The following is an 8,290-nucleotide window of genomic DNA, read 5'->3' as shown; positions in this document are numbered from 1 at the left end:
AGAGAGAAGGGCCGGGAGTGTGTGTGTGTGTGTGTGTGTGTGTGTGTGTGTGTGTGTGTGTGTGTGTGTGAGTGTGAGTGTGTGTGAGAGAGAGAAGGGCCGGGAGTGTGTGTGTGTGTGTGTGTGTGTGTGTGTGTGTGTGTGTGTGTGTGTGTGTGTGTGTGTGTGTGTGTGTGTGTGTGTGTGTGTGTGGGTTTGTGTAAATGTGAGTGTGTGTGAGAGAGAATTAAGGGGAATGACTGCGTGTGTGTGCGCGTGCGTGCATGTGCATGTATGTGCAATTGTGTGCATGTATGTGTGTGTGTGTGTGTGTGTGTGTGGTGTGTGTGTGTTATGTGTGTGTGCGTGTGTGCACGCGCGCGTGCGTGCGTGCTGCGTGCGTGCGTGCATGTGTGCGCGCGTGTGTCCATTGTTTACGGACTACTTTATCAGTAACACTTGCAGCAGTCTTGGAGCGCCGTGTGCGTACAGGTGTGGATGGAGGGAGGCGGACAGTGAGTCAGCCTGCCTATAGGTGAAGACTATATATACCTGATGGAGGAAAGCTGGGAATCCTGAGCGTTTCTCTGAATTAACCCTCTATGATATCTGCATGAAGCAGTGATGCCCGCGTGAAACTATGAAGACTGCGTGAAACTATGAAAACTGCGTGGACATATGAAACTGCATGAAACTATGAAGACTGCGTGAAACTATGAAGACTGCGTAAAACTATGAAGACTGCGTGAAACTATGAAGACTGCGTGGAGATATGAAGACTGCGTGAAACTATGAAGACTGCGTGAAACTATGAAGACTGCGTGAAACTATGAAGACTGCGTGAAACTATGAAAACTGCGTGGAAATATGAAAACTGCGTGGAAATATGAAAACTGCATGAAACTATGAAGACAGCGTGAAACTTAAAAGACAGCGTGAAACTATGAAGACTGCGTGGAGATAGAAGACAGCGTGGAGATATTGAAGACAGCGTGAAACTATGAAGACTGCGTGGAGATATGAAGACTGCGTGAACCTGTGAAAACAGCGTGAAAATGTAGAGACAGCGTGAAGCATTTATTCTTGCGTGAATCCCTGAAGACTGTGTGATACTGTAGAGACTGCGTAAAGCTGTCTTCTCTATCTTTCTCTATTTCATCTCTCCCCTTCTCTCGCCATGCGGTTGCGATGTAAAGGAAACTAGAAGTCATTGTAGTCTTTCATCTTGCATATTTGTAATCATCTATCCGCGCACGAGAAAAACACGTACAGCGAAGAAGTCACCGACGCGCGTTCTAAAACTTTACCAGTTTTTGCTACCATTTCTGCAAACACATGCGCTTTGCTATTACACTAGGCATTGGGAAGGCATAGCGATCTTGTGTTATTATATGTGCTAGTATAACGTTTTATTGCGTGAAAGGTGCGTGTGTGATGAATAAGTAACGTGTTGCCACGTGACAGGCAATTGTGTGAAAAACATAGGTAATATATAGTGTGAAAGGCTAGTCTATCGATATAGTCCGTGCCTATCAGTAGTCGGGAGTCACATAAACGGGTGGTTACTATTGGCTGAAGCCGAGAACAAATGTGGGCAGCGCCCTGGCATCGACGTGGAGGGCGCTTCGAGCGTTTCCGTGAAAATACCGTAGAGTTATAGAGCTGAATTCCTATCTATTGCTCATATCTCTCACAAGCTTGGTTGTTTTATTCACCCGATCCCGACCCCGACCTAAACTGCTTGAAACGAACAGCGGATTGTTTCATGTCATATATATATAAGGTTTACATGGAGAATTTACCGGATTCTATAAGCATTAGATTCTTTCTCGAATTGCTGCTAAACTGGCAGTAGATATATACTTACTTACTTAGCCTCTTTGTCACCCGGTGGGACATAAGACCTTGGTCCTTAAACTAGCAGTAGATGTTTATACTATATTACTGTATATACGTATATTACTATATATTACTGTATGAACGTAATTATAAGAACTCAGGAGAGTTTGATCTTCATCCCCATGGGGGCACATATTAACTCATCCTCCCTGGATACTGGCACTGACCGGCATTGTGGTGGCATATATGCGCCAGCCGTGGCCGTGACTTGTAAACAGATCTTACACATCTGCACGCGCCGTAATGCGCCGTGATGATTGACGCTAGAGGGCATTAGCGGCGCATGGCGTACTGTAACACGTGCTCAGCTGCCGGGGAGTGACGCTAGGGGGTATTATTGTCGAATCGTGTACTGTAACACGTACTGATCAGATATCTTTACAACCATGATTACCGCAACTAATACCAGTGGTTAATAATGACACATATTTACCATTATTAACCTCTGCTAATACTTTCCTGTTGATATATCTACAGCTACTTTCTCCATGAGTTCTATATCTAGAGTTACTATATCTCCACAGCTACTCTGTCTATAGGAACTATCTCCATATCTACTATTTAATAATTGTTATCTCAATAGCTACCATATTTGCATAATTATGCAAATACTATTACTGTATATAGCTACTATTTCCACAGCTTCTCTTCCTCCTCCTAACTATACCTTTTTTCCTATATATCTATCTCCTTCATTGTAACAACTGCTATCTCTGTAGTTTTTATGAGTCTTTTATAGGTCAGTTATTGTGCAGTGGGTTGAATATACGCGTAGTTAGCATCTGTTCGCAGACGTCTATATAAACATCTATTCAGATGTATGTATGTATACGTATAGCGGGAAAATAACACAGCATGCAAAGAATATCGACATATTCAGATCCAGCTAAGTGCGTGCGTGTGTGTGTGCACGATGTCGCGGGTTAGTTGATCTATGCTATGAAGTCACAATGACAGTACGACATACGATATAATCAGGAGTGAATAATAATAGATTATTAATAATCTAATAAATTACAATCACAGTGGGAACGTTGTTGCCGGTGCAAAGTTGCCTGCTAGCCTAGAATCCAGACAGCGTAGACGTCTAATTATAGGATAGAGCCTCAGTCTGCGACACCTCCACCGCGAACATTCGAGCAGCAGCGTCCTGTGAGGCACTTAATTGTGATGGAGATTTCATCTCAGATACATATCCTGGAAGAAGTTGTCTCAAGAAAGAGTTGTCTCAGCATCACTGACTTAGTGTAGTTAGTGGCATGACATGTCTTACATCCACTTCCGCTCTCCTGTGCAGTTTTTATCCGCTCCTACGCACACACAAAAACATTTAGTTTTTACAGCTAATAACAATCGCATTCGGTATCAAAGAAGATGAATATAATTGGTCAAATAATTAACCAATGAGCATTGACCGATCAGTGATTGACATGAATACGTTCTCTACCAATCGCACCGCCTCACTCATCTTTTGGGAATTATTCTACGCCACGCGACCATAATTTCTAGCGAATATTTATTTGATGTTGCGACGTTGAAATGAACCAACATTCTTTGAGGCTAGCTAAAATCTGTCTGTGTTGTCGTTGCGGTATATATATAAGTTGCCAACTGCCAGACTTGCGGTTTCACATATTTCAGCATGTCACGTGACGTCACTGCGCGCCGAAAAAAATAGTGATTCACGGTAAAACATCTCGTCTGTCGGGAGAATTAAGTCTCCTGTTAATCCATCATGGCCAGGTCCACTGTTGCCAAGTAACGGCGATGCGTCACCGCGTAGTTATGTGAAGGAATCTGTCACGTCGATGGAAGCTGTATAAGCATCCGTGATTCACTGTGTTTACGCGTTCCCTTTTACCGAGATATAGCCCTATATGTGTGCCCGCGTAACATATCTAGCGGCTACAGAATTGTACGCAGCCCGTAGAGATCAGAGATTCTACAGATTATAGGCAGGCCGGCGGGGGGGGACGGATGGACGGACGGGCGAAGCGGACGGACCGAACGGAGGGCCGGGACGGCGGGTGGGCGGGGCGGACGTGACAAGCGGACGTATTATGTGTGGAAAAGTGGGAGAGGGTGAAGTGACAGACAGAGAGAGAGAAGAAGCGCAGCGTGAGAGAAATAGCGCCAATCAGAGGAGAGAGAGAGAGAGAGAGCAGAGACGTGGCGCCGAAGAGAAGAAAGAGAGAGAGAGAGAGAGAGAGAGGAAAGAGAAAGAGAAATTTTAATAGAAAAAAACCCATATAAGTAGATAGATAAGAAAAGTAGAGATGAATAGATAGATGGATAGATAGATAGAATAGATAGATAGATAGATAAGATAGATAGATAGATAGATAGAAGATAGATAGATCCCGATAGTATAGATATGATAGATAGATAGATAGAATAGATTAGATGAAGATAGACTAGATAGATAGATTAGAGTTAGATAGATAGATAGATAGATAGACTACGATAGATACGATAGGATAGATAGAATAGACTAGATAGAGTAGATTAGATAGATAGATAGATAAGATAGAATAGATAGATCGATTAGATAAATAGATAAGATAGAGTATGGATAGATTAGTAGATAGATATGATAAATGTGCGCGGCAGGGAGCAAGATTATTTTCCAAAGTGGATGCACGGCATTAGAGCGGTGGGCTTCTGGGTTGGCCGTGTCCTGCAACCTGGGACATGAGGAATTCAATCCAGAATTTTTTCCGCTGCAGGATGTGTGCTGTTTTAACACGAGAGTAGCCGCGATTTTCCTTCCCACTTTATTTATTCATTTATTATTAGTAAGTAGTCAGTAGTAAGTACTTTATTTTAGTACTAATTAGTTTCGCGGCAAGGTGACATGAGAAGTAAGCGAGCTTGCTAGTCTGGGGGTACACTATGACGAGACCACGGGAGTGAGCACCAGTCATCCGACCACCAGACAGACAAACTCTAATGTGTTTTTCTTGTCGGAATTCGAGACGTTGGAAAATGAAATGCGAAGCGTTTTGTAAACGTACAACCTATGTGTGAACCATCGTTCCGTTTTTGGTAGATCTTTTTTAAAACCGTGGTGCTGTGTGTGTGTATGAGCGAGAGAGAGAGAGCAGCAGAAGACTCTGGTTTACTAGTTTGCCAACTAAAAGTCGGTCTATAGTCCACTGTATATATATAGATAATATACTTATATTATAATGTTGCCTCGGGCGCAAACATATCCAGTCGGATAGCGGGACCAGTCCATTGGTGTTAAAAGCTGAACAGAGATGAGCGGAGCTTGGTCTAAATTATCTGTAGAAAAACAATGGTGTTATCGTGTGTGTGTGTGGTGTGTGGTGTGTAGTGTGTGTGTGTGTGCTATGGTGGTGTGTTTCGTGTGTGTGGTGCGGTGTGTCGTTGTGCGTGCGTGTGTGTGTGTGTGTGTGTGTGTGGTGTGTGTGTGTCGTGTGTGTGTGGTGTGTGTGTTGTGTGGTCGGTGCTGTGAGAAGAGAGAGGAGAGAGAGAGACGAGCGATGGAGAGAGAGAGGAGAAAACGGAAGGATCTGGTGCTTTGCTGCTACACAAACTCGTGCATGAGTTTAACATCTTGTTCGGCCAGCTACAGAAAACACGCAGGCCAGAGAGAATGTAATTTATAATACGCCGCCCGCGAGGCTTAATACGCGCTTGTATGGTTAGGTTGTTGACTCGTAACGGTGAGCGATTCGTATTTCACAACTAGCTGATCTTCTAAAAAATTCAAAATACACGTCAGCCGCGCAAGGTGGTCAGAATTGGCCTAACGCGATTACCGACCTCGTCACACGCGACACACCGGCCACCGTCTTCCCTCTGCGCGCTCTGTCCCTGCTCTCTCTCTGCTCTCTCTCCGTGCGTCTCCGTCGTCTCTCACTGCTCAGTCTTTCTCTGTCATCTCTCTCTTTCTCGCCACCCGACAGAGACTCAACCGGGGAGGACAGGTATGAGAACTGGGAGGTTCTTCTCTCTCGCGTCTCTGCGATACAGGCACGGCGCACCAGGCAAACAGCGACGGAAGCATTGCTGCGTACCCAATTTGCTGGACGGTTCTAGAGGTTTTGTTGACATTAGCGCAAAAATATTCTGAAGAACATTCCGGAGATGCATATTCGTTATGCATTGATTGGTTTTTTACTTGGTGAGAGAGTTATGTTCCTTCGGATACTGTTTGCTCGTAACATTCGCTGGAAGGTTCTAGTTTTGGTCCACATTAGCCAAAAATATTCTATAGAACATTCCCATATGCGTTATGCAATTCAATTTGGTATTTTCACTTGGTGAGAGCAGTTATGTTCTTAGGAATGTTCTCTTCGTAACATTCGCTGGAGGTTCTAGTTAGTTACATTAGGCCACAAAACATATTCTAAGAAGCAATTCCCATATCGTTATGCCATTTATTGGTTTAACTTGTGAGGGGAGTTATGTTTTGGAAGTGTTGGAAAACGTTAAGCGACGTTCTCGGATGGGTTGAAACTCCTAACTTGCCGTTTTTGGTGATGTTTGGCTAAAAACCTATAGCACAGTGTAATCCAAATGTAATTATTTGTTTATGATTCATGCACAGTATCTATAATGATCATTTTTGGGAGATGTACTATTGGGGGAGATAAATTGTCCTGCGAGGCTAAGCGGGTACGGGCCAGTACATTTATGCGCATGCGTCGCTTTTCCCACAAAATATGGCCGTTGGAAATTAACTTCAGCAGATTTAATGGTCACGGGTTAAGATTGCTCTTGATCGAGCTAGAAAACAACTCGGATTTGAAGTATGAAAATGAACGATTACTTGTGGCCAGCTTAGCTACAGCCAGTTCGTTGTTGGGATTGTTGTCAGTTCTAATGCGAAATATGGAAAGCAAAAGGTTTTACCCCATAGATTAATTGTGGGTACTATACACGGCGTTAACGGGGTCGTATATAAGATTAAGCCCGAGTCGGTTTAGAGTTAGTGTTAAGAGTTAGGGTTAGGGGTTGGGGTTGGGGGTTGGGGTTTGGGGAATAGGGGTGAACTGTTTTTGTTCCTTAGTGTGTGGGGAGCCTTGCGTACCGGCGTAGCCTGCGAGAGCATTAAGATATCGCTTTGCAGCGCACGACATATGACACGCAACACGGCCGGCGGCCCGTGTGCCCCACCACGAGCGCACGCCGCATCAATACGCGCATGCCGCGCGCGTGCCCACGAATGTACGAACGGAAACACACACACGCTACACAACGAACGATACCACATAACTCTCTTTCCTCTCTTCTCTCTTCTCTCTCTTCTATGCTTATATTTTCTTACTTCTCTACTCTTTAATTCCTCGCTATTTCATCTCTCCCTTCTCTGCCAGGCGGGGTTTGCGATGTAAAGGAAACTAGAAGTCACTTGTATCGTTTCATCTTGCAATTTGTAATCATCTACTTCCGCGCGACGAGAAAAACACTAACAGAGGCGAAGAAGTCACCGACGTCGCGTTGCTAAAAACTTTAACCAGTTTTTTGCTGACCGCAATTTCTGCAAACAGAACAGACTGCGCTTGTGCTATTACACTAGGCATTGGGAAGTGCATTAGCGAATCTTGTGTTATTCATTCATATGTGCTAGTATATAAGACGTTTTAATTGCGTGAAAGGGTGCGTGTGTGATGAATAAGTAACGTGGTTTTGCCCGTGACCGTGGACATGCCAATGTGTGTGAAAAACAAAGGTAATATATACGTGTGAAAGGCTAGTCTATCGATAGTTACGTCCGTGCCTAATCAGTAGTGTCGGCGAGTCACTCATACGCCAAACGGGTGGTTACTAATTGGCCGTAGGAAGCCGAGAACAAAATGTGCGCCAAGCGCCCTGGCATCGACGTGGAGGCGCATTCGAGCGTTTCGCACGTGAAAATACCGTAGAGTTATAGAGCTTGATTCGCTATCTACTTGCTCAATAATCTCTCCAGCAAAGTTGGTTGTTTTTTGTTCCCGGAGATGAAGTGGAGGGTGTGGTGGCCGATCCCGACCCCGACGCGCTAACTGGCTTGAAACGAACAAGCGGATGTTTTTTCATTCATTTAATAATTAAAGGGTTTACATGGAGAATTTACCGGCCGGATTCCTATAGAGCATCTGATTCTTTCTGCGGAATTGCTGCTAAAGCGTGGCAGTAGATATATACTTACTTACTTGCCTCTTTGTCCCCGGGGTGGGACATAAGAACCTTGAAAACTGCAGTAGATGTTTTATAACTATATTACTGGTAAAATAATACGTATATTACTGATACGTATTACTGTAGTGAAACGTAATTATAAGAACTGCAGTACGACGTTTGATGAGCTTCATCCCCATGGGGGAGCAATATTAAACTCCATGCCTCGGGCCTGGGATATTGACTCGGTACGGTGACTGGCATTGTGGTGGCACCCTATTAT

At 44.2% G+C, this 8,290-nt stretch overlaps 1 protein-coding gene across 1 annotated transcript in view; it reads left to right on the top strand.

Annotated features, from left to right (window-relative positions):
• Nucleotides 1–8,290, top strand: part of LOC106813748 — a 19,440-nt gene that overhangs the window by 5,358 nt on the left and 5,792 nt on the right. The window lies entirely within an intron of this gene.

The sequence above is a fragment of the Priapulus caudatus genome, unplaced genomic scaffold (assembly GCF_000485595.1).
Source record: "Priapulus caudatus unplaced genomic scaffold, Priapulus_caudatus-5.0.1 Scaffold819, whole genome shotgun sequence".
NCBI classification, from domain to species: Eukaryota; Metazoa; Priapulida; class Priapulimorpha; order Priapulimorphida; family Priapulidae; genus Priapulus; species Priapulus caudatus.
The sequence above is the reverse complement of the archived record's forward strand: the minus strand, read 5'-3'. Positions and strand labels throughout refer to the sequence as shown.